This window comes from Triticum aestivum, chromosome 6B (assembly GCF_018294505.1).
Source record: "Triticum aestivum cultivar Chinese Spring chromosome 6B, IWGSC CS RefSeq v2.1, whole genome shotgun sequence".
NCBI lineage: Eukaryota > Viridiplantae > Streptophyta > Magnoliopsida > Poales > Poaceae > Triticum > Triticum aestivum.
Genome location: NC_057810.1, coordinates 543,595,664 through 543,622,403, shown reverse-complemented (window position 1 = coordinate 543,622,403; position 26,740 = coordinate 543,595,664).

The window sequence follows — 26,740 nt, the reverse complement described above, 5'->3', positions numbered from 1 at the left end:
AAATTAATGGATGATCATACAAAAATTTTATGCCGGATTGAATTTTGCTTCTAGAAATCTTTTAGATTCGGCTGCGGGAGGCACTTTTATGAAAATCACTTTAGGAGAAGCTACTAAACTCCTAGATAATATTATGGTTAATTATTCTCAATGGCACACCGAAAGATCTACTAGTAAAAAGGTTCATGCAATAGAAGAGATTAATGTTTTGAGTGGAAAGATGGATGAACTTATGAAATTGTTTGCTAATAAGAGTGCTCCTATTGATCCTAATGATATGCCTTTGTCTACTTTGATTGAGAATAATAATGAATCTATGGATGTGAATTTTCTTGGTAGGAATAATTTTGGTAACAATGCGTATAGTGGAAACTTTAATTCTAGGCCGTTCCCTAGTAATTCGTCTAATAATTATGGTAATTCCTACAACAACTCTTATGGAAATTTTAATAAGATGTCCTCTGATTTTGAGATTAGTGTTAAAGAATTTATGATTTATCAAAAGAATTTCAATGCTTTGCTTGAAGAAAAATTGCCTAAGATTGATGAATTGGGTAGGAACGTGGATAGAATTTCTCTTCATGTTGATTCTTTGAAACTTAGATCTATACCACCTAAGCATGATATCAATGAGTCTCTCAAAGCCATGTAATTTCCATTGATGAGTGCAAGGAAAGAACCGCTAGGATGCGTGCTAAGAAAGATTGCTTTGTGAAAGCGTCTTCTTCTAGTTTTCATGATAATAATGATGAAGATCTAAAAGTGATTGATGTGTCTCCTATTAAATCTTGATAATGATGGGACTGGAGATGAGTCAACTTTAGTTAAAAGGCATCCCAATGATTCGGAGTTTTTAGATCTTGATTCAAAAATTGGTAAAAGTGGGATTGGAGAGGTCAAAACTTTACATAGCAATGAACCCACTATTTTGGATTTCAAGGAATTTAATTATGATAATTGTTCTTTAATAGATTGTATTTCCTTGTTGCAATCCGTGTTAAATTCTCCTCATGCTTATAGTCAAAATAAAGCTTTTACTAAACATATCGTTGATGCTTTAATGCAATCTTATGAAGAAAAACTTGAATTCGGAGTTTCTATCCCTGGAAAACTTTATGATGAGTGGGAACCTACAATTAAAATTAAAATTAAAAGATCATGAATGCTATGCTTTGTGTGATTTGGGTGCTAGTGTTTCCACGATTCCAAAAACTTTATGTGATGTGCTAGGTTTCCATGAATTTGATGATTGCTCTTTAAACTTGCACCTTGAGGATTCCACTATTAATAAACCTATGGGAAGGATTAATGATGTTCTTATTATTTCAAATAGTAATTATGTGCCCATAGATTTTATTGTTCTTGATATAGATTGCAATCTTTCATGTCCTATTATTCTTGGTAGACCTTTCCTTAGAATGATTGGTGCAATTATTGGTATGAAAGAAGGAAATATTAGATTCCAATTTCCACTAAGGAAAGGCATGGAACACTTTGCTTGAAATAAAATCAAATTACCTTATGAATCTATTATGAGAGCCACCTATGAATTGAATGCCAAAGATGGCAATACTTAGATCTATTCTCGCTTTTATGCCTAGCTAGGGGCGTTAAACGATAGCGCTTGTTGGGAGGCAACCCAATTTTATTTTTGTTCCTTGCTTTTTGTTCCTGTTTAGTAATAAATAATTCATGTAGCCTCTATATAGATGTGGTTTTATGTTTTAATTAGTGTTGGTGCCAAGTAGAACCTATAGGATCATCTTGGGTGATAGTTAATTTGATCCTCCTGAAAAACACAAACTTTTGCGCGCACAAGAATAATTAATAAATCACAGAAACGTGCTTTGAAGTTGACTCTCTTTGAAGTATACTAATAGACAAATTTCCTAGGACTTCCTATTTTTGTAGAATTTTTAAAGTTCCAGAAGTATTTGAAAGTTACAGATTGCTACAGAGTGTTCTGTTTTTGACAGATTCTGTTTTTCGTGTGTTGTTTGCTTATTTTGATGAATCTATGGCTAGTATCGGGGGGTATGAACCATAGAGAAGTTGGAAGACGGTAGGTTTAACACCAATATAAATAAAGAATGAGTTCATTACAGTACCTTAAAGTGGTGGCTTGTTTTCTTATACTAACGGAGCTTACGAGTTTTCTGTTGAGTTTTGTGTTGTGAAGTTTTCAAGTTTTGGGTAAAGATTTGATGGATTATGGAATAAGGAGTGGCAAGAGCCTAGATTGGGGATTCCCAAGGCACCCCAAGGTAAAATTCAAGTACAACCAAAAGCCTAAGCTTGGGGATGCCCCGGAAGGCATCCCCTCTTTCGTCTTCGTCTATCGGTAACTTTACTTGGAGCTATATTTTTATTCACCACATGATATGTGTTTTGCTTGGAGTGTCTTGTATGATATGAGTCTTTGATTTTTAGTTTACCACAATCATCCTTGCTGTACACACCTTTTTGGAGAGACACACATGAATCCGAATTTATTAGAATACTTTATGTGCTTCACTTATATCTTTTGAGCTAGATAATTTTGCTCTAGTGCTTCACTTCTATCTTTTTAGAGCACGGTGGTGGTTTTATTTTGTAGAAATTATTGATCTCTCATGCTTCACTTACATTATTTTGAGATTCTTTTAGAACAGCATGGTATTTGCTTTGGTTATAAAATTTGTCCTAATATGATGAGCATCCAAGTTGGGTATAATAAAAACTATCATATAGAGTGCATTGAGCACTATGATCAATTTGATACTTGATAATTGTTTTGAGATATAAAGGTGGTAATGTTAGAGTCATGCTAGTTGGGTAATTATGAAATTGAGAAATACTTGTATTAAAGTTGGCAAGTCCCGTAGCATGCACGTATGGTAAACATTGTGTGACAAATTTGTAGCATGGGGTGTTCTTTGATTGCCTTCCTTATGAGTGGAGGTCGGTGTCGCGCGATGGTTAACTCCTACCAACCCTTCCCCTAGGAGCATGCATAGTAGTACTTTGCTTCGAGGGATAATAAACTTTTGCAATAAGTATATGAGTTCTTTATGATTAATGTGAGTCCATGTATTATACGCACTCCTACCCTTCCATCATTGCTAGCCTCTACGGTACCGTGCATTTCCCTTTCTCACCTTGAGAGTAGGTGCAAACTTTGCCAGTGCAGCCAAACCTCGTGATACGATACGCTCTATCACACATAAACGTCATATATATTCCTCAAAACAGCTACCATACTTACCTATTATGGCATTTCCATTGCCATTCCGAGATATATTGCCATGCAACTTTCCACCGTTCCGTTTATCATGACACGCTCCATCATTGGCATATTACTTTTGCAAGATCATGTAGTTGACATCGTATTTGTGGCAAACCCACCTTTATAATTCTTTCATACATGTCGCTCTTGATTCATTGCATATCCCGGTACACCGTCGAAGGCATTCACATAGAGTCATATTTTGTTCTAAGTATTGAGTTGTAATTCTTGAGTTATAAATAAATAAAGTGTGATGATCTTCATTATTAGAGCATTGTCCCAGGTGAGGAAAGGATGATGGAGACTATGATTCCCCCACAAGTCGGGATGAGACTCCGGACTTTATGAAAAATAAAAGAGGCCAAAGAAACCCAAATAAAAAAAAGGCCAAAGAAGCCCACCAAAATAAAAAAAGGAAAAGAAAAGATGAGACAAAAAGAGAGAAGGGACAATGTTACTATCCTTTTTCCACACTTGTGCTTCAAAGTAGCACCATGATCTTCACGATAGAGAGTCTCCTATGTTATCACTTTCATATACTAGTGGGAATTTTTCATTAAAGAATTGGCTTGTATATTCCAATGATGGGCATCCTCAAAATGCCCTAGGTCTTCATGTGCAAGCAAGTTGGATGCACACCCACTTAGTTTCTTTTTTTAGCTTTCATACATTTATAGCTCTATGCATCCGTTGCATGGCAATCCCTACTCCTCGCATTGACATCAATTGATGGGCATCTCCATAGCCTGCTGATTAGCCTCCATCATCATATTCTATTCCACCCATAGTGTTATATCCATGGCTTACGCTCATGTATTGCGTGAGAGTTGAAAAAAGCTGAAGCGCGTTAAAATGTATGAACCAATTGCTTTGCTGAAACTGGGGTTGTGCAAGATGGGAGCATTTTGTGTGACAAAAATGAAGCATGGCCTAACTATATGATTTTGTAGGGATAAGCTTTCTTTGGCCATGTTATTTTGATAAGACATGATTACTCTGTTAGTATGCTTGAAGTACTACTATTTTTATGTCAATACTAAACTTTTATTTTGAATCACTCGGATCTGAAGATTCATGCCACAATAAAGAAAATTACATTGAGAAATAGGCTAGGTAGCATTCCACATCAAAAATTCTGTTTTTATCATTTACCTACTCGAGGACGAGCAGGAATTAAGCTTGGGGATGCTTGATACGTCTCCAACGTATCTATATTTTTTTTATTGTTCCATGCTATTATATTACCCATTTTGGATGTTTAATGGGATTTACTAAGCACTTCTATATTATTTTTGGGACTAACCTATTAACCGGAGGCCTAGCCCAAATTGCTGTTTTCTTGCCTATTTCAGTGTTTCGCAGAAAAGGAATATCAAACGGAGTCCAAATGGAATGAAACCTTCGGGAGAGTTACTTTTGGAACAAACGCAATCCAGGAGACTTGGAGTGGAATTCAAGAAAGAAACGAGGGGGCCACGAGGCAGGGAGGCGCGCCCTAGGGGGGTGGGCACGGCCCCCACCCTCGTGGGCCCCTTGTGGCTCCCCTGACCGACTTCCTTCGCCTATATATATCCATATACCCTGAAAACATCCAGGAGCACCACGAAACCCTATTCCCACCGCCGCAACCTTCTGTACCCATGAGATCCCATCTTGGGGCCTTTTCCGGTGCTCCGCCAGAGGGGGATCGATCACGGAGAGCTTCTACATCAACACCATATACTCTCCGATGAATTGTGAGTAGTTTACCACAGACCTTCGAGTCCATAGTTATTAGCTAGATGGATTCTTCTCTCTCTTTGATTCTCAATACGAAGTTCTCCTCGATCTTCTTGGAGATCTATTCGATGTAATTCTTTTTGCGGTGTGTTTGTCGAGATCCGATGAATTGTGGGTTTGTGATCAAGTTTATCTATGAGAAATATTTGAATCTCCTTTGAATTCTTTTATGTATGATTGGTTATCTTTGCAAGTCTCTTCGAATTATCAGTTTGGTTTGGCCTACTAGATTGATCTTTCTTGCGATGGGAGAAGTACTTAGCTTTGGGTTCAATCTTGTGGTGTCCTTTCCCAGTGACAGCAGGGGCAGCAAGGCACGTATTGTATTGTTGCCATCGAGGATAAAGATGGGGTTTATATCATATTGCTTGAGTTTATCCCTCTACATCATGTCATCTTGCCTAATGTGTTACTCTGTTCTTATGAACTTAATACTCTAGATGCATGCTAGATAGTGGTCGATGTGTGGAGTAATAGTAGTAGATGCAGAATTGTTTCGATCTACTTGTCGCGGACATGATGCCTATATACATGATCATGCCTAGATATTCTCATAACTATGCACTTCTCTATCAATTGCTCGACAGTAATTTGTTCATCCATTGTAATACTTATGCTATCTTGAGAGAAGTCACTAGTGAAACCTATGGCCCCCGGATCTATTTTCCATCATATAAGTTTCTGATCTATTTTATTTTGCAATCTTTACTTTCCAATCTATATCATAAAAATACCAAAAATATTTATCTTATTATTATCTCTATCGGATCTCACTTTTGCAAGTGGTCGTGAAGGGATTGACAACCCCTTTATCGTTTGGTTGCAAGGTTCTTATTTGTTTGTGTAGGTACAAGGGACTTGCGTGTAGCCTCCTACTGGACTAATACCTTGGTTCTCAAAACAGAGGGAAATACTTATGCTACTTTGCTGCATCACCCTTTCCTCTTCAAGGGAAAACCAACACAGTGCTCAAGAGGTAGCACCCCCCAAGCCCAATCTGAATTGGACAATGGGTGGGGGCGCCTCCCCCCTTTCCTTCTCCCTCTCCACTTCTTTCCCCCTTTCCCACTCCGAAAAAGGAAGGGGGAATCCTACTAGGGCTGGGAGTCCTAGTAGGACTCCCCCCTTGGCGCGCCCCCTCTAGGTCGGTCGCCCCCTCCTCCCCTCCTTTATATACATGGGCAGGGGGCACCCCAAAGGCACATCAATTATTCTCTTTGCCGTGTGCGGTCCCCCCCCCCCCCGCGCGCACAGCTTACTCCTCTGGTCATAGCGTCATAGTGCTAGCCCTGCGCGGATCACATCATCAACACCATCACCATGCCGCCGTGCTGACGGAACTCTCCCTTGACCCTCTACTGGATCAAGAGTTCGAGGGACGTCATCAATCTGAATGTGTGTTGAATACGAAGGTGTCGTACATTTGGTACTTGGATCGGTTGGATCGTGAAGACGTTCGACTACATCAACCGCATTAACTAATGTTTCCACTTTCGGTCTACGAGGGTACGTGGACACACTCTCCCCCTCTCGTTGATATGCATATCCTAGATAGATCTTGCGTGATCGTAGGATTTTTTTTTGAAATTGCATTCTACGTTCCCCAACAATCGGGTCCAATGAAAATCTTTTGTGACAATACTGGAGCAATTGCCTTGGTGAAGGAATCCAGATTTCACAAAAAGACCAAACACATCAAGAGACGCTTCAACTCCATACGAGATTTGGTCAAGGAGGGAGACATATAGATTTGCAAAATACATATGGATCCAAATGTTGCAGACCCATTAACTAAGCATCTTCCACAAGCAAAACATGATCAGCACCAAGACTCCATGGGTGTTAGATTCATTACAATGTAATATAGATTATTGACTCTAGTGCAAGTGGGAGACTGAAGGAAATATGCTCTAGAGGCAATAATAAAGTTGTTATTTTATATTTCCTTATTCATGATAAATGTTTATTATTCATGCTAGAATTGTATTAACCGGAAACTTGATAGATGTGTGAATACATAGACAAAACAACGTGTCCCTAGTATGCCTCTACTAGAATAGCTCGTTGATCAAAGATGGCTAAGTTTCCTAGCCATGTACATGAGTTGTCATTTGATAATGGGATCACATCATTATTGGAATGATGTGATGGACAAGACCCATCCGTTAGCTTAGCATAATGATCATTCAGTTTTATTGCTACTGCTTTCTTCGTGTCAAATATATATTCCTCCGACTATGAGATTATGCAACTCCCAGACACCAAGGAATGCCTTGTGTGCTATCAAACGTCCAACATAACTGGGTGATTATAAAGATGCTCTATAGGTATATCCGAAGGTGTTTGTTGGGTTGACATAGATCAAGATTAGGATTTGTCACTCCGAGTATCGGAGAGGTATCTCTGGGCCCTCTTGGTAATGCACATCATATGAAGCCTTGCAATCAATGTGACTAATGAGTTAGTTGTGGGATGATGCACTACGGAATGAGTAAATAGACTTGTCGGTAATGAGATTGAACTAGGTATGAAGATATCGATGATGGAATCTCGGCAAGTAACATACCGATGACAAAGGGAATAACGTATGTTGACATTGCAGTTCGACCAATAAAGATCTTCATAGAATATGTGGGAACCAATATGAGCATCCAGGTTTCTCTATTGGTTATTGACCGGAGAGGTGTCTCGGTCATGCCTACATAGTTCTCGAACCCATAGGGTCCGCACGCTTAACGTTCGATGATGATAGGTAGTATATGAGTTATGTGTTTTGGTGACCAAAGGTTGTTCGAAGTCTCGGATGAGATCACGGACATGACGAGGAGTCTCGAAATGTCCGAGAGGTAAAGATTGATATATTGGATGAGAGTATTTGGACATCGGAATGGTTTCGGAAAGGTTCGGGTATTTTTCAGAGTACCAGGAGGTTACCGGAACCCCCTAGGGAATTGTTGGGCCTACATGGGCCATAGGGGAGAGGGGAGGCAGCCCAAAAGGGGTGGCCGCGCTGCCCTCCCATGGGGAGTCCAAATTGGACTAGGGGAGGGGGCGCCCCCCTTTGCTTCTCCTCTTCCCTCTCCCTTCCCCTTTTCCCCCTCCATAAGAAGGAAAAAAAGAGGGGGGGAATCCTACTAGGAGTGGAGTCCTAGTAGGACTCCTCCTTGGCGTGCCCCTTGTGGCCGGCCTCCTCCCCTCCTCTTTTATATACGGGTTGGGGGGAACCTCAAAGCACATCAATTGTTTAGCCGTGTGCGGTGCCCCCCTCCACTGTTTACTCCTCCGGTCATATTGTCGTAGTGCTTAGGCGAAGCCCTGCACAGATCACTTCACCAACACCGTCATCACGCCGTCATGATGACGGAACTCATCGACTCCTTCATACCTCTACTGGATCAATAGTTCGAGGGACGTCATCAAGCTGAACGTGTGCAGAACTCGGAGGTGTTGGACGTTCAGTACTTGATCGGTTGATTTGAGAAGACGTTTGACTACATCAACCGTGTTAAGTTAATGCTTCCGCTTTCGGTCTACGAGGGTACATGGACACACTCTCCCCCCCCCCCTCATTTTGCTATGCATCTCCTAGATAGATCTTGCGTGAGCGTAGGAACATTTTTGAAATTGCATGCTACGTTTCCCAACAGAGAGGCCAAGGGGCGCCCCAAGTAGGTCTGAATCCTACTTGGCCTCCTGCCCTTGGTCGCGCCCCCGTGACATGTTTGTTGGAGGGGGAAGAAAAGAGGGGGGAGAGGGAAGGAAGGGGGAATCCTATTCCACTCTTTCTTTTCCCTTTCCACTCTCCTCCTAGGCCGATCCATATGGGGGGTGCACCAGCCCCTTGTGGCTGGTGCGTTTCCCCTCTTGGCCCATAAGGCCCATATCTTTTGTTGGGGGTGCCCGGAACCCCTTCCGGTGACCCGATAAGTACCCGGTACCCCCCGAAACACTTCCGGTGTCCGAATACCATAATCCTATATATCAATATTTACCTCTAGACCATTTCGAGACTCCTCATCATGTTTGTGATCTCATCCGACCACGGACAACATTCGGTCACCAAATCACATAACTCATAAAATATTATATCGTCATTGAACGTTAAGCATGCGGACCCCATGGGTTCGAGAACTATGTAGACATGACCGAGACACCTCTCCGGTCAATAACCAATAGCGAACCTGGATGTCCATATTGGCTCCTACATATTTGATGTCTACTATGCAACCTTCTTCTTGTAGACTCGTGTTGGGCCTCGAAGCACAGAGTTTTGTAGGACAGTAGCAAATTTCCCTCAAATGGATGTCCTAAGGTTTATAAATCCATGGGAGGCATAGGATGAAGATGGTCTCTCTCAAACAACCCTGCAACCAAATAACATAGAGTCTCTTGTGTCCCCAACACACCCAATACAATGGTAAATTGTATAGGTGCACTAGTTCGGCGAAGAGATGGTGATACAAGTGCAATATGGATGGTAGATATAGGTTTGTGTAATCTGAAAATATAAAAACAGCAAGGTAGCAAGTAACAAAAGTGAGCAAAAACGATATTGCAATGCTTGGAAACAAGGCCTAGGGTTCATACTTTCACTAGTGCAAGTTCTCCCAACAATGATAACATAATTAGATCATATGGCAATCCCTCAACATGCGGCGAAAGTCACTCCGAACTTCCTATCTCGGAGAACATAAGATGAAATTGCTTGTAGGGTACGAAACCACCTCAAAGTTATTCTTTCTGATCCATCCATTGAGCTATTCCTATAAGTGTCACAAACAGCCCTAGAGTTCATAGTAAAATAACAGCATATGACACACATCAATCAACACCACAAGTATCTGTCGGTCAATTATACGATATGCATCAAACAACTTCAGATTCATAATATTCAATCCAACACAAAGAACTTCAAGAGCATTCCCGAGATTTCTACCGAAGAAAGGAATATGAAAACGTGCATTAACCCCAATGCATAGATTACCCCAATGTCACCACGGGAATCTGCAAGTTGATAACCAAAACATACATCCAGTGGATCAACAGAACATCCCATTGTCACCGCGGATATCCTATCACAAAACATACATCAAGTGCTCTCACATCGAAAGATTTAATCCGACATAACAAAACCTCAAAGGAAAAGACTCAATTCATCACAAGGTAGAGAGGGAGAACATCATATGATCCAATTATAATAGAAAAGCTCGGGGTAGATCAAGATCGTGCCGAATCAAGAACATGAGAGGGAGAGATCAAACACATAGCTACTGGTACATACCCTCAGCCCCGAGGGTGAACTACTCCCTCCTCGTCATGGAGAGCGCCAGGATGATGAAGATGGCCACCGGTGATGGATTCCCCCTCTAGCATGGTGCTAGAATGGGCTCCCGATTGGTTTTTCATGGCTATAGTGTCTTGCGGCGTTGGAACTCCTGGTCTAGGTTTATTTCTGGGGGTTTCTATATTTATAGGAATTTTTGGCATCGAGAACAAGTCAGGGGGGTCCATGGGGCAACGACAAGACAGGGGCGCGCGCCCTGGGGGTGGCTCCGCCCTTCTGGAGGCCTCGTGGCTCTTCTGGCCCAACTCTTTTGCTTCAGGGGCTTCTTCTGGTCCATAAAAAATCACCGTAAATTTTCAGGTCATTTCGACTCCGTTTGGTATTGCTTTTCCGTAAAACTCAAAAACAAGGAAAAACAGAAAATGGCACTGGGCTCTAGGTTAATAGGTTAGTCCCAAAAGTAATATAAAATAGCATATAAATGCATATAAAACATCAAAAACACATAACATAATAGCATGGAGCAATCAAAAATTATAGATACGTTTGAGACGTATCAAGCATCCCCAAGCTTAATTCCTGCTCGTCCTCGAGTAGGTAAATGATAAAAATAGAATTTTTGATGTGGAATGCTACCTAACATATTTATCAATGTATTTTTTCTTTATTGTGGCAAGAATATTCAGATCCATCAGATTCAAAACAAAAGTTTAATATTGACATAAAAACAATAATACTTCAAGCATACTAATAAATCAATCATGTCTTCTCAAAATAACATGGTCAAAGGAAGCTATCCCTGCAAAATCATATAGTCTGGCAATGCTCCATCTTCATCACAGAAAATACTCAAATCATGCACAACCCCGATGACAAGCCAAGCAATTGTTTCATACTTTTGATGTTCTCAAACTTTTTCAACTTTCACGCAATACATGAGCATGAGCCATGGACATAGCACTATAGGTGGAATAGAATACGCTGGTTGTGGAGAAGATAAAAAGGAGATAGTCTCACATTAACTAGGTGTATCAACGGGCTATGGAGATGCCCATCAATAGATATCAATGTGAGTGAGTAGGGATTGCCATGCAACAAATGCACTAGATCTATAACTTTATGAAAGCGCAAAAAGAAACTAAGTTGGTGTGCATCCAACTCGCTTGCTCACGAAGACCTAGGCCAAGTTCTATAATGAAAAATTCCCACTAGTATATGAAAGTGACAACATAGGAGACTCCCTATCATGAAGATCATGGTGCTACTTTGAAGCACAAGTGTGGTAACAGGATAGTAACATTGCCCCTTCTCTCTTTTCTCTCATTTTTTTTATTTTGGGCCTTCTCTTTTTTTGGCCTCTTTTTTAATTTTTTTCGTCTGGAGTCTCATCCCGACTTGTGGGGGAATCATAGTCTCCATCACCCTTTCCTCACTGGGACAATGCTCTCATAATGAAAATCATCACACTTTTATTTACTTACAACTCAAAAATTACAAATCTATACATAGAACAAAATATGACTCTATATGAATGCCTTCGGCGGTGTACCGGAATGTGCAATGACTCAAGAGTGGCATCTATAAAAATTATGAACGATGGCTTTGCCACAAATACTATGTCAGCTACATGATCATGCATTGCAATATGACAACGATGAAGCATGTCATAATAAATGGAACAGTGGAAAGTTGCATGGCAATATATCTTGGAATGGCTATGGAAATGCCATAATAGGTAGGTATGGTAGCTGTTTTGAGGAAGGTATATGGTGGGTGTATGGTACCAGCGAAAGTTGCGTGATACTAGAGAGGCTAGCAATGGTGGAAGGGTGAGAGTGCCTATAATCCATGGACTCAACATTAGTCATAAAGAACTCACATACTTATTGCAAAAGTCTATTAGTCATCGAAACAAAGTACTACGTGAGGGAGTCCTGGATTAGGGGTCCTCGGACAGCCGGACTATGTACTTGTGCCGGACTATTGGACTATGAAGATACAAGATTGAAGACTTCGTCCCATGTCCAGGTGGGACTCTCCTTTGCGTGGAAGGCAAGCTTGGCAATTCGGATATGTAGATTTCCTTCTCTGTAACCGACTCTGTGTAACCCTAGCCCCCTCCGGTGTCTATATAAACCGGAGAGTTTAGTCCATAGGACAACAACAATCATAATCATAGGCTAGCTTCTAGGGTTTAGCCTCTACGATATCGTGGTAGATCAACTCTTGTAATACTCATATCATCAAGATCAATCAAGCAAGAAGTAGGGTATTACCTCCATCGAGAGGGCCCGAACCTGGGTAAACATTGTGTCCCCCGCTGTCGGTGTCAAAACCGGTGGATCTCGGGTAGGGGGTCCTGAACTATGCATCTAAGGCTAATGGTAACAGGAGGCGGGGGACATGATGTTTACAGGAGGAGGGGGCTAGGGTTTACACAGAGTCGGTTACAGAGGGGGCTAGGGTTTACATATCCGAATTGCCAAGCTTGCCTTCCACGCAAAGGAGAGTCCCACCCGGACACGGGACGAAGTCTTCAATCTTGTATCTTCATAGTCCAACAGTCCGGCCAAAGTATATAGTCCGGCTCGAGGACCCCTTAATCCAGGACTCCCTCAGTAGCCCCTGAACCAGGCTTCAATGACGATGAGTCTGGCATGCAGATTGTCTCCGGCATTGCAAGGCAGGTTCCTTCTCTGAATACTCCATAGAAGATTTTGAACACAAAGATCGTGTCCAGCTCTGCAAAACAAATTCCACATACCGCTGTAGAGAGCACAATATTCCACAAATCTAATCTGCTGACAACTTTTCATAGCGTGACATCACGCCACGGCCCGGTCATTATTCGAACCATTTTTCTCAACCAACCACTACACATGTTGTGAGGCGGTTTTATTGGCACGTCTTATCGAAGCAGAGTTCGTGTTCCCCTTATCATGGGATTCTCATCAATACATGTGTGGGTAACCCAACCGCGCTTGTTTAATATGACTCCTTGATTTTAGGCAAGTTCCAAACGGCGACGCGGGGGACGCTTGATATTCGTCCTCTTTATAAGGGGGCCAAGGCCTGTCCTTTTCTTCCCACGCTCGATCCTTCCCTTCCCCCACCTCGAGTTCCAACACCCAAGGCTCAAGCTAAGCTCTTCGGACCTTCAACCATGTCCGGATCCAACCTTCAAGGCCGGTGGATGGCCTCCTCTGTCACAGAGGAGGACATCAAGAAGCTTAGGGAGGCCAGGTATCTCACTGCCGAAATCTCGCACAGGCTGCCTGCTCAAGGGCAGGTCATCCCCACTCCCAAACCCAACAAGAGTGTCGTATTTATTTCCCACTTCCTCCGAGGGCTAGGTTTTAGTCTTGATCCTTTTGTAAGAGGATTCATGTTCTATTACGGGCTAGATTTCCATGATCTAGCTCCGGATTCCGTCCTTCACATCTCGTCGTTTATCGTCGTGTGTGAAGCCTTCATCCACATCACCCCCACTTCGGCCTATGGCTCAAGACCGATTGACGAGTGTCACGCGTAGTGCGGAGGCGCTATAATAAGCAAAGGCATCGACGCCCCATGGCCAAAGGGTTCCTTCATGGAAGTTTCCTACTTATGGCAATGGGAGTGGTTTTACATCACAGCTCCCCGAGGTACAAAGCGGGCGGCCGCTCCAGCGTTCCGCTCAGGGCCTCTGCCTCAACTGGCGTCGTGGGTCAACAAGGGGATGGACTGGGGGCCAGTTAATGACGTCTTGACACTACAAAGCCGCATCCAAGACCTCCTTAAGAGGGATGTCAATCTTGTCAAGGTAATGCAAGTAATGCTGGTTCGTCGGGTCCTGCCATGCCAACGTCGATCTCTCCGTATGTGGGAGTTCAACCCGGAAGGACCGCGAACCATTCAACAATTCTTCGGAGTGACACTCAAAGAGATGTATGGGTTGTTCTTCGGATCACGAATAAAGTGTCCGGAAACCACCGAGGATGTGGGTCTCAACTGCAACCGTCCGGATACCCAAGTAAGTAATTCTGCTACCGAACATGCCATCCTTTATGTTTGTTACAACATCATTCTGAAAAATTGCTCTCTGTCAGGACTGGATAAGAAAGGCGGAGAGGATTAGGTGTTCGATCTCCCTTCCCGAAGGCTCACTGGATCCTTTATTAACCAGGATGCTTGAGTGCGCACCGTCTCAGGTGCCATCAAGAGAAGATGAGGGGAGGAATAGGGAAGGCACAGGCGGGCTTCATACTTTACACATCCAAATCGGAGGAGTAAGTGCCTCCGCGAAGGAGGATAATCGGGGAGGTGAATCTAAAATCCCCTCTCCTCACGGGAAGAGAAGAGCCACCTCTGAAGACTTGGAAACGGAGGTTTCCAAACGAGGGAAGAAATCATCGCCAGGGGGCCCTGCCCCAGAGGGCGTCCTTACCGCACAGCGCCCGCAAGGGGGCCAGCCCTCAATCGAGCTGTAAGTAAAAAAAGTACTTTGGTAAATATATCCTATTTTATCTCTGAGAATAATAACTGAGACATATATCTTGCAGTCCGGCTCATAGCCCTTCTCCACAGGGTTTGTCTTTGGGGGATCTTCTTCCGGAGATGACGGAGAGCGAAACGCATCCTCCTGCCTCCCCGCCACATGGGGTGGACGACCCCCAAGGTGTCGTCACGGAGGATTTCTCCTGATCCGCCAAGGCCAGAAGTTAACACTCCGGCTGCCCGAAGTTTGGAGTATTCGGCTCCCAACGAGAGCAACAGAAAGAGTTCGGGATTGTCCGGCACACGACCGGACACACTGATGGGTCTTCTGGAGCGAGCGGCTATCTCAGAGGCGCATCGTACCTTAATGGGTACGGTGGTTGAGAGGATTTCATCCGCCAAAAGTGGTTTGAATGAAGCTTTTACGAGCCTGCTAAGAGGCTTTGAGGTATGCAAAATAATATATGTATTTTTGGTGGTACCTGTCGGATTTCGGGTTCCAGCAGACCCTCTAGGTTCGAACTCTGGGGTGCGCGCGAAGATCGCACCTCTTGCCTACCTACGTCTCGTCGCCTCGCAAGGATCTAAACTACACGAAGAACAACACAACGGACACGAGGTTTATACTAGTTCGGGCCACCATTGTGGTGTAATACCCTACTCTAGTTTGGGGTGTGGTGGATTGCCTCAGGGGCTGATGATGAACAATACGAAGGAAGAACAGCCTCGTGTGGGGTGTTCTTGTGTGGGTGGTTCTGGCTAAGGTTCGATTGTTCGATCCCTGTGGATTGATGGATCTCCAGATGCCCTACTCTTGTGGTGGCTAGTCCTATTTATAGAGCAAGGCCCTGGTCCTCTTCCAAAATATTGAGCGGGAAGGGCGCCAACAATTGGCCATTTTGAAGGGGAACATCTAGTACACTTATCCTGACTAAAGTCGGTCCTCGCCTACCAAAGACTCTGACAGTGACGCTGGCTTGGGCTCCACAATGACCTCCATCCTGCCGTTCTGCTGGTCTTGGTCTTGTTGCACCGAAATGGTTGCCTTTGCTTGATACTCTTGCCTGCGCTTGCCCCCTTTGCACCAAAGAGGAAGCAAGGACTCTGCACAGGCCAGCACCCGCCTGGCGCCCGCCTGGCTTCGGTCGTCATGGCTTGCATCATGGGCACCTCGTGAGGTACCCCGCCTTGATCTCTCCACCTCCTCGTGAGCCAGCCTGACGAGGCTGTGCCCGAGGAAGCTTCCTGTCATCCGCCCCGCGAGGCTTGGCCCCTCGTGAGGGTCTTCAGCATGTGTTGATGAAGATGGGCCATACTGGGCCACTCCTTGAGCCACGCCGCAGGCTGCAGGCAGGCAATTCTGGGTACCCCCGTTCCCAGAACACCGACATTATCCCCCGGGCCCAAGGCGCGCCTAGACTTGGCTTAGCAGAGAAGCGAAGGGGCAAGTGCGAAGCGCCGCGGGCCCCAACAGCCTGCGGCCTTGGGCGCCGCGTGGCGGTTGATTGGACGCGGGCATCCCACTTCCCCCATGCCTCCTTATTTTGCGCCCGGCTAGGCGGACCCGCAGTTGCACACAGTCATCCCTCTTCTCACCGCTTGCGCGTCCCTTGCTCTTCTTCCCCCTGAGCTCCAACCTCCGCTTCCAATCCAATCTCGAACCCTCCCCTTCCTGTCGTCATGGTGCCAATGAAGAAGGGGAAAGGGAAGAATCCTGTGCCCTCGCCCCGCTCGCCGCCGTCGACGGCTCCCGCCGTCGACCAGTCGATCATACTCAATCTGGAAGCCTTGGACAAGGTTAGTTCCGCCCTTGCCACCACCTTCAACGAGTGTGGGAGGACGACGGTCTGGCCTGCGTATCACTTCTCCATTGACAGAATAGCCACCGAGGTCCGGTACTTCGTCGACGCCCTGTGGGCGGGGCTGGTTCCCCCCTTTTCTGATTTTTTCAACGCCGTACTTTCCCATTACCAGATTCACATGATGCATTTGGGTCCCAAATCCATTGCTCTCCTTGCCGTCTTCGCTTTTGTTTGCGAGGCGATGATGGGCATTCCTCCTTCAGTTGCCTTGCTGCGCCACTTCTTCTCTTTGTGCCTCAGTGACCCCACTCAATGTTCGGGGTGCGTGAGCTTCCTCTCCGCGCCAGGAGCGGCACCCTCGGGGATTGATTTCAGCCTTCCTCCGCCTGCGACTGGGTTCCGAGAGCGGTGGTTGTACGTGGATGTCGGAGTGCCCAGCCCCCTGCTCTCCGAGCCAACCTTGCCCGTTGTCCCTAACTCGGGCTGGGGCCATGAGATGCTCATGAACCCTCGGCTCGCCTTCGTCTGGCGTCGCTTTGCGAACTTTAGGGCGCTTGGTGTGACGGCACCCAAGGTGGTGAAGGAGTTCCTCCAGAGCCACATTGCCCCTCTCCAGCGTCATTCCCGTCAAATGTGGGCCTTCGGGGGGCGCGAAGACCGCATGAGGCTCCAGAAGGAAGATCTGGCGCCTGAAGTGTTGAGGAAGGTTCTCGTGATTCTGACTGGGGATCCTTCCCCTGGCAGCCTCCGGCAAGGGGGTGCCTTGCTGTACCTTTGCTCAGGCAGGGCTGATTTTGTGAAGCAAATGCCCGTCTTCGATGAATGGGGGCTGCGCCCAGCAGGCCTCATGGGACCTCGTGAGAACCCCGTTGCAGTGGTTGCCCTCCTGGTTGCCCGCGGCGGTCCTTCCTCGAGTGGTGGAGCTAGGAGGCAAGGGCCGCCGAGGGCTGAGGGGGCTGCCGTCGGGATGACGACGCCGCGCGGAACTCCTGAGGTGGCAGCTTCTGGGGCCTGCCCTATGGTGGTCGAAGGCGTTGAGCCGCGGCCTGCGGCTTCTGTGGTAGAGGCTCCTGAGGCCCTAGCCACCCTCAACGGGGCGGCGTCTGGCGGCGTGCGCCAGGGCAATGTCCCTGACGCCGGTCACCTTGCCGCTTCTTCCTCGCCACAGACTGACCCTTGCGCCGAGCTCCTAGGCCGCTTCCGCGTGGACTTCGAGGCTCTCCGAAAGAGAAGGGAGGCCTTGGGTGGTGATGATTATCCCTTCCGCCTATTGAAGCGCAGGAAGTACTTCGCCATTGATGAGTAAGCCTTCTCCTTTCTTAATCCCTTACTTTCCCATTGCTCCAGCTGACCATTGCCCTGCAGGGCCCTTCCTGCCGAGTTCACGGAGACGGCCGAGGAGCCATCTCCCCAGGCCTCACCCTCTCCACCGACCCCAAGCGTCCCGAGCTCGAGTTCTACCCTTGTTGTGAGTTCGGTTGGAGAGGTGAGCCATCCTGCGGTGCATCCTGATCCTATGCTCCTTGCAACCCTCCTTCGCGAGCCCTTCCGGGGCACAGCCAGCCTGCCCCGGGCCTTGGTCGTGGACGGCGACTGGCTGGGGTCGACCTCGCATTCTTCCTTGGAGGACGAACAGGCTCTGGGCCAGGCTTCTGGCGGGGCGCGCCCGGCCATCACGAGGGCGCCAGCCCCCAGCCCCCTGCCCAGAGGGGACGTGCCGGTTCGTGGCCCTCCACGCACGCCAGGGGCGGAGGACGACGCGGAAGATGTGCTGGAGCATGCTCGGGAGTGCCGCGCCCTTTGCCAAGGGTTTCTCTAGAGGGCGGCTGACGCAGTGAGCCAGCTCGGTGTAGAGCTTGCCATTGAGGACGCGTGCCTTGAGGCCGAGGGCCTGCGCCTAGCTGAGAAGAGGCGCAAGCTGAAGGTGGCCATTGCCCTTGCGAGCCACCAGCGCGACCTCGACAATGCGAAGGCTGAGGCATCGCTGGCGGCTTCTTGGGAGGCCTGCTCCCAGGCCATCGAGGAGGCCCGGGAGGCTGACCAGCGGCACAAGGCTGCAGAGGAGCGGGAGCGGGAGCTCCAGGCCTGGAGTAGCTCCCTGGAGCAGCAGGTTGAGCTGTGTGAGGCGGCCCTTGCATCGATGAAGGGGTCTTCGGTCGACCAGGCGGAGCTCCAGAGACGTGAAGAGGCACTCACGCTGGAGGCCGCCGAGCGCGCCCGTGACCTCGAGCAGTTGGAGACGAGAGAGCGCCTGGTGGCGCAGGCGGAGGATGATGTCGCTGCGCGGGAAGACCGAGTCCTAGAAGAGGTTGATCGCTGGGTGGCGGAGGCCCGCTCGAACCTCGAGCGTGAGCTCGAGGAAAGGCTGGAGCTGATCAGGGTCGAAGCAGAGGGCAGGACCGCCGCCCTGAGGGCGAGGCTGGATGAAGCAACGTGGCGCGCGGATGCTACCGGGGCCGCCCTTCGCACGACACAGGGGGAGCTGGCTTCCTCCCGTGCCGAGGTGCTTCTTCTCCACCACAGGATTGACGCGGCTGAGGCCGTCGCACGGTGGAACGAGGACGAGATACACTAGCAACAGACCTTGGAGCACATGCATGGCCCTATGCTCCTCACGCTCCGGGAGAGAGCTAACACGGCCTTGGGCAACATCTGTGAGGCAGCCGTTAGGGAGCCTCATGTGGTTAACTATGCCGGTAACCTTCAGTTCTTCACTGATGTGGTGATGCAGCTAGAGGCTCGGTCGGGCAGAGCCAACAGGTTGGTGGAGGAGAGGAGTCGTGCCCTGCTCGGGCGTGCTTTTTCTCGTGTCTTCAGTCATCTTCAGAACATGTACCCCCACTTTGACTTTGATGCCGCCATCGCCCCGGTACCCTTGGCCATCCGGGGCGACCTGGCGCATTGGGTGGAAGACAACGTGGACGCCCTCGTCAGGGCATTCACCGTCGATGACGACGGCGTGGTCATGGTTGCTGATGAGGGCGGCGTGGTGAATTGCCTAGATGCTGATGACTGCGACGTAGAGGGCGATGGCGAGGCCAGCGACGCTAGTGATGACTCCGGAGGTTCCCTTGAGGATGCATTGGGGGATTTATCCGATTGACCGTGTGTTGTTTCTGGTTTTTACCCTGCGTAGAGAGAGTTCGGGCTTGGCCCTGAAGGTTGTAAGAGCATTTTGGGAGGGGGAGCCCCTCGTGTAAAAACTTGTAGTTAGCGTACTTGTAGACATGATGTCGCCTGCATGCCTGCGTTGAGCGATTGGTCTCGCGACGCGTCAATTGGCTTGTTTACCTTCGACCCGTGTGGGCCCTGAGCGAGCCTGCGGGGGGGGCTGCGGTGTCCTGAGTGCCTCTTGAATGAACCCATTGAACCTGTAATGAGAACCTCCTGAGAGGGCGCGGCGACGGCAGTCCGAGTTGCGCGCATGCTGGGCCTGGCCGGACCCGCGAGGAGCTCACGAGGGGAGGCGGCTGAAGCTGGAAGGACGCAAGGCTGTAGCCAGAACACGAGAGATTGCTCGAACAAGACTAAACACCCCTTCCCCGAACACACGCAAGTCTCAAGCTCAAATCCAACTTAAGTTCCAACAGGGGAAAACGTCAACCAAGGGAAAAGCAAAAAAGCAGAAAGGCCGCGTCCGGCATCTAGTCTAGTCTTCGACGTATTCTCACCAGCGTGGAGCTAAGTGCTGCCACTGAGCGTGGGCGGGAGCCCCCGAGGCCCGAGGGCGGCTCTCCGGAGACTCCGGGGCATGTACAGCCCCACTCATTATTACGTGAGAGTGTCACGGGGTAGCGAGCTTCATAGGCACTGGGCCTTCTTCACAGGTACTGACCTTGCTTCATATCGCCAGATGAGGGCCCCGCCTTGCGCCACACTCTATTGCCATCAACGACGGCCGGAGACCGAGGATGCCGCTGATGGGATAGAGCGGTCGCTAGTGGTTCCCCCAACGACCACGGGTCCTCTGCCGGGGGTAGGCCCTGAGGCACCTCCCCGGCAGAGGGCCTACCTCTTGAGGACGCCTTGCTCCGAACGTCGCGGTGGTGAGGCCGGATCTCGGCCCCTTTCCTGCAGCCCCCAGTGCCCTCCTCCTGAGGGGTAGGAAGCTGCTGGATTGGGGCAGCCATCCGCCGCGACGACCTGTACCTCCTGAGATCCATGGTTAGCGTATGCCTGTTCCTGAGGAATTAGCGGTACCCGATAGTCGCTGCCTCCAGCGCGGTCGATGAAGCTTTCCCAGGGCTCCTGAAAGTGCTCAGCTTCGGGTGTCTCTTCCCCCCAGCTTGGGCCAAGGAACAAGCCATGGTCTTCCTCCTGCGCGTGCCCACGATCCACCATGTGGGGCACATACGCTTCCAGGGCCGCCGCCCCAAATGCCTCGCTGTAGTGCTCCGTGTGCCACGCAGTCCTGCTTGAGGCGCCAACCTGGGGGTGGTAGCATGGCGGCCCACTGGGACCGTGGGTTGTAGTGAATCCCCCTTCGCTGGTCGGAGGCAAAGGCGGCACTATCGGTAGCCCAGCGCTGACGGCCAGGTTGGTGTTGGGGTGGCCTTGGAATCCGCCCGGAGCTGCGCGAGAGCGCGCGGGGCCTCCGTGCGGTCCGCCTTGGACCTGAGGCGGCGGCTGGGTGCAGAAGGGGTGAGCCCCCGAGGCGGCGGATCCCAGGAGCTCTGCCACCCGCTCCAGTAGCACGTCGTGGCCGCCCTCCAGCAGCCTACATGGTAGTAGCTCTCGGGCCACCGTGAGCGCGGCCCTTGAGTTCGCCTGCTCTCGCCGGGTGTACGGCGCCATGGCCGCGGCGTGGCTTGAGGCCCTCGCCGCCGACCATACCTGCCGCGGCGTGAGAGCTGACGCCACCTGACCGCGTCGCCCGCGGCCCGCAGCACCCTGCGGACCACGGGCCGCCGGGGGCGCAGGGTTGAGGTCGCCATGGGCGAGCGGCTCTGCGTGGGTGGGCCAGGCCGCCCAGAGATCAGGATTGCCCGTCGGGTCGCCGGACATGATGATGACGATGCAACGATACGCGAGGCGGCGGGAGAAGGATTCCGGCGCACCCCTACCTGGCGCGCCAAATGTCAGATTTCGGGTTCCGGCAGACCCTCTAGGTTCGAACTCTAGGGTGCGCGCGGAGATCGCACCTCCTGCCTACCTACGTCTTGTCGCCTCGCAAGGATCTAAACTACACGAAGAACAACACAAGGGACACGAGGTTTATACTAGTTTGGGCCACCATTGTAGTGTAATACCCTACTCTAGTTTGGGGTGTGGTGGATTGCCTCAGGGGCTGATGATGAACAATACGAAGGAAGAACAACCTCGCGAGGGGTGTTCTTGTGTGGCTGGTTCTGGCTAAGGTTCGATTGTTCGATCCCTGTGGATCGATGGATCTCCAGATGCCCTACTCTTGTGGTGGCTAGTCCTATTTATAGAGCAAGGCCCTAGTCCTCTTCCCAAATATTGAGCGGGAAGGGCGCCAACAATTGGCCATTTTGAAGGGGAACATCTAGTACACTTATCCTGACTAAAGTCGATCCTTGCCTGCCAAAGACTCTGACGGTGACGCCGGCTTGGGCTCCACGATGACCTCCATCCTGTCGTTCTACTGGTCTTGGTCTTGTTGCACCGAAATGGTTGCCTTTGCTTGATACTCTTGCATGTGCTTGCCCCCTTTACACCAAAGAGGAAGCAAGGACTCTGCGCAGGCTGGCGCCCGCCTGGCTTCGGTCGTCATGGCTTGCGTCATGGGCACCTCGTGAGGTACCCCGCCTTGATCTCTCCGCCTCCTCGCGAGCCATCCTGACAAGGTTGTGCCCGAGGAAGCTTCCTGTCGTCCATCCCGCGAGGCTTGGCCCCTCGCGAGGGTCTTGAGCATGTGTTGATGAAGATGGACCGTACTGGGCCACTCCTTGAGCCACGCCGCAGGCCGCAGGCAGGCAAGTCTGGGTACCCCCGTTCCCAGAACGCCGACAGTACCGCACACGCTAGTTGTGCTCTGTATAGATAGTAGCCCCTGAGACTCTGGTTGCCGTCGAGAGGCAGCAAACAGAGGATCGTAGTCCCAGGTAATGATCACACTGCTTTTTGGTGCAGGCGGTGGACGGTCCGGCGGTTAACCGAATTGCTGATTTTGCCGAACTGAAGCGGCAGCTTGACGTGGCAGATGCCGACATCACGCTTGTGAACAAGCGGCTTGGCGAGGCACAGGGTATGTATCTTCAGCTTATCAGCAAATATTAAGAGGGGCATGATGCTAGTATCTATAATATGCTATGACAGCAGATGGAGCTGCCGCCGTGGAGACCCTTCGGGCGGAACTTGCCCGAGCAAAGGAACAAGCCAGAATAAGTGATGCGGCCGCCCTGAAGGCGGTCGAAGAGTTAAGAGCCAAACAGGCTGCTCATCGCCAGAGGGAAGATAAAATAGCCAAGATGGCTGTTGAGCTGAAAGATACCACTGGCCGCTATGAGCTCCTCGAAAAGGAAAGCCAAGCGAAAGCGGCTGACCTGAAGAAGGCCTTGGAGGCAGCCAAGGAAACCCGCTCTAAAATTAGAGGGATAAGGGAGGAGCTTCGTGAAGCTGGAGATATCACGGCTGGGAGGCCCTTTTTGTTGCAGATGAAGTTCAGAGATCCGAAGTATGCCCCTCTGGACCAGTTGTGGAGTGCTGCAGACGCGTATGCGGACTTGGCAAAGAGTGTTGCTGATGCAACTGAGTTTTACAAAGATTGGAAAGATTATGAGGTAGAAAGGTTGTTCTGGTCGCAGTTTAGTGCCCTGACGCGTTCGCTGCCGTTGAATGAGAAAATGGCCGCATGGGCCGAGCTCCATAGGTTGTCCGGGCTTGCTATGAGGTCTATCGTGGATCATCTTTGGCCAAAAGGACCAAGGCCGGACAATTATTTTGGTTTGGTGCAAAAATTCCTTGGTGTTGTGTCGCATATGAATGTTGTGAAGAGGTTGGCGTGCATGGAGGGTGCGCGAATGGCTCTTGCCCATGTTAAGACATACTGGGCAGGGATGGAGGTCACCGCTATTGCAACCCGGGGTCCGGCGGGAGGCCAGGACCTGGCCGAGCACTATTTTGAAGAAGTCCTAGAAGGTGCCCGTTTAATAGAGGCTCAGTGCTCGAAGAGTACCATGTTCGAGTGGCATGTATCTGAATTGTAAAAACAATGCTATTTTCATTATAAGGGATGTGTTTACACTTTTGCCTGAAAGTATTATAGTGCCTCCTGTGCGGCCGTTTATGTATGTATGTATATAACCTGAAAGTTTGCAATCGTCGTCTTCAGCCCCCACGCATAAAATGCGGGGGTGTTCAGAAAAGCGCGTAATCACACTTGATCCAACGTCTTGGTCCATTAAGGAGGTGATAGCGCGGCGAACCAGACAATCAGACTATATAGCTTTAACACTTTCACTTAGCCATGGGAGTTTGACGGTGGGGCTACTATATAGCCCCTGGTACTTCCGCATTCATCCGAATACGGTGCGCGTACGTACATGACTGGGAAACCAGTCCTTCGTTAATGCGGAGGAATCACGAAGATTCCGCTGAGTCATCGAGTGGTTGACCAGTCTCGCGCTATATCATGACAGTCAGTTTTCGGCTTTCTCTACTGAGGTGCTCATCCAGATGAACCAGGGCACAATCGCAGTAGTTCTCTCGGTGCCACCTTAGCCGATAGAGTGGAACGTAAGGTATCAAAACACGGGAGCCGGGAAAACCCAACTATTTACCAAAGACATGATTCGGAGCTGATGCATATAAGGCCAAACTCGCGACACCGAACACTCCCTAAGGTATTCGGACTTTACAACATATACTGGGCTGAGTAACGCCCTTGATAATGAGCCCTGAGTTTCCAGGTACATGCATTGGTCTGGCATGGCAAAATGCCAATAACGCCAATATCCCTCTCGGTTGTGTTAAGTGTCTGGAGGGGAAGAGGCAACAAGAGACATTAAAAAAGGTTTACACAGGGTCTTAATCTAAAAAGAAACCTTTGAGCGGGGCCCTGCTGCACGTCTGCACATTTGTCTCTGTTGTGCCGTATCCTGGAAGGCTGTAGCACGATGATCATCTGTAAAAAGGAAAAAACCAGGTGAAAGACTTCGTGCGAAAAAGTTGTTTATTCTGGACAAACCATGAAAATGCAATCTGTTATTGTATTAATAGGGTCAAGCCGAACTATGGGCGTTTCTACATGCGTGCAGCCCCTAGCGCCATCTATAGGGGTATATCCATCGTCCCCAGCTTAGGTTTATCTGAGCTGTTACAATAGGTGGTGTGCCGGACTCGTCTAACCGTGTCCGTGGTCTTGACGGCCGATCATTTATTCTGGTTGGAGAGGCCGTTCAGTGTTCGGCTACTAGGGCCACCACATATTCTTCCGCACGTAAAGAACGCTCTGTATTTCCGCTAACTGTAATGACGCCACGTGGACCGGGCATCTTAAGTTTGAGATAAGTGTAGTGCGGTACTGCATTAAAACGAGCGAAGGCCATTCTTCCAAGTAGTGCGTGATAGCCACTTTGGAATGGAGCGATGTCAAATATTAATTCTTTGCTTCTAAAGTTGTCGGGAGAACCGAATACAACCTCTTGTACTAGAAAGCCTGTGCAGCGGGCCTCTACGCCTGGTATTACTCCTTTGAAGGTAGTATTACTTTGGCTAATTCTTGACGGGTCTATTCCCATTTTGCAGACAGTGTCTTGATATATCAGATTAAGACTACTGCCGCCGTCCATGAGGACTCAGGTGAGATGGTATCCGTCAATTATTGGGTCGAGCACCAAGGCAGCCGATTCCTCCATGTCGGATACTAGTGGATGATCCCTGTGATCAAAAGTGATCGGGCAGGCCGACCAGGGATTGAATTTGGGGGCGACTGTCTCTACAGCGTATACATCTCGGAGTGCGCGTTTGCGCCTTCTCTTTGGTATGTGAGTTGCGTAAATCATATTCACTATTTTGACTTCTGGTGGGAATTTTTTCTGTCCCCCAGTGTTCGGCTGGCGAGGCTCCTCCTCGTCTTCACTTGGCGTCTCCCTCCCTTTGTGTTCGGCGTTTAGCTTGCCGGCCTGCTTGAAAACCCAGCACTCTCTGTGGGTGTGATTTGCAGGTTTTTCGGGGGTGCCATGAATCTAACATAATTTGTCTAGAATATTATTTAGGCTGGACAGTCCATCTCTGTTGTCTTTAAATGGCTTCTTCCATTGACTGGGTCGAGAGCCCCTGAATCCGGCGTTGACCGACGTGTTATCTGGGCTATCTTCATTGTTTTGACATTTGTTTTTATTGCATCGCGGCTTCCCGTTGCCATCCCTGTCTTCGGATGTGCCTGGGTCGCTGGTGCCGCTACGGGCCAGTCAACTATCCTCGCCCGCGCAAAAGCGGGTCATAAGGCTTGTTAAGGCTGCCATTGTCCTCGGCTTTTCCTGGCCGAGGTGTCTGGCAAGCCATTCGTCCTGGACACTATGCTTGAAAGCCGCTAAGGCTTCGGCATCCGGGTAGTCGATGATTTGATTCTTCTTAGTGAGAAATCTATTCCAAAGCTTTCGGGCTGACTCTCCAGGTTGTTGAATTATGTGACTTAAATCATCTGCATCCGGAGGTCGGACATAGGTCCCTTGAAAATTGGCCCTAAAAGCATCCTCAAGTTCTTCCCAACTTCCAATTGAGTTTTCGGGGAGGCTTTTCAACCAGTGCCGAGCTGGTCCTTTCAACTTGAGGGGCAGGTATTTGATGGCGTGGAGATCATCTCCGCGAGCCATGTGGATGTGAAGGATAAAGTCCTCAATCTAGACGACAGGGTCTGTCGTTCCGTCGTATGCCTCTATGTTCACGGGTTTGAATCCCTCTAGAAATTCATGATCCAGCACCTCATCGGTGAAGCATAGGGCGTGTGCGGCACCCCTATATTTGGATGTGTCATGGCATCCTATCAGCGGTTGTTGTGTTCGGTGTTGATTTCGAGCTGGTATTCGATCAATATGATCATTTTGGTGGTTGTGATCCTGTGCCGGAGCATGCTTCCTAGATCCATAGATGGACCTGGTCATACCGGATTTTTTGTCCAGGATCTCACGTAAATCGTGTGTTGACTTGTGTGCGGCATCATTAGATGCC